Here is a 954-nt window from a genome sequence, read left to right on the forward strand (position 1 = left end):
CCGTTATATCCGGATCTCTGTTCTCTTCTCTCATATGGTTTCTGCTTCTTTGTCTTCTCATTTTGGCTGCCTTTCTGTGTCTGTTTCTATGAACTAAGCAAAGCTCCTAAGTCTCCCAGTTTTATTAGCGTGGCTTGTGTAGTAGGTGTCCCGTGGCACAGTCCTGAGAGGGGTTCAGCTCAGGCCAAGTTTAGCCCCAGTCTGTGCCCCTCCGGGGCCACCTGTTAAGATTCAGCAAGCAATCCACAGATGCTGTGCTTATAGTTGCCTCAAGAGGCCACGCCAGAAACCGAGGCCAGCTGCCACCAGTGTGAGTCCTGGCGCTGCTCAGCAAGGAGCACCAGACTCGCCGAGGACACACCTGAATGTGGCTTGGGTGGGGCTGTGAATTGGAGTCAGTGGAGTTTCAGGGAATCCTCTGGGCAGAACAACCTCTGTTATCAGTTTGATGACTTCTCAGGTATGACGGCACTGAATCTGTGCACTGGGAAGGGGTAGGTAGGGCTCACAGAGGAACAATGGATCCCGCCAGCATGTCTACTCAGGAGAGAGCCTTGCCTCTGGCCCTCGCTCCAACAACTCAGTGTCCTCCTGTCAGTCCCTGGTGCCCCCTCTCCCTCCCCCCAGCAGCCAGCAGGGCCCTGGTGCTCAGAGTGAACAAGTCCTTCACTGTGAAAGGCTGCTCACCAACACTACCTTCTACTATTGCAGGTTAATTAATTAGTTCTCTCCCTAGTTATAGTGCTTCTGTTCATCTAGATCCCAGGCAATGTTCCCTGCTGTTTGCTCTGTGTTTCTGTCTTTAATTTGGTTGCAAGAGGGATGAACAAAGCCTCTATTATCTACACCATTTTTTCCCCCTCAAGATTTCATCTCTTTAAATCCTCTGGAAGTCACTTCAGTTGGAGGGGTGTTGCAGCAATTGTGGTGGGGATTGCAACAATGACTTCCTGC

The sequence above is a fragment of the Pteropus vampyrus genome, unplaced genomic scaffold (genome assembly GCF_000151845.1).
Source record: "Pteropus vampyrus isolate Shadow unplaced genomic scaffold, Pvam_2.0 Scaffold100, whole genome shotgun sequence".
Taxonomy (NCBI): domain Eukaryota; kingdom Metazoa; phylum Chordata; class Mammalia; order Chiroptera; family Pteropodidae; genus Pteropus; species Pteropus vampyrus.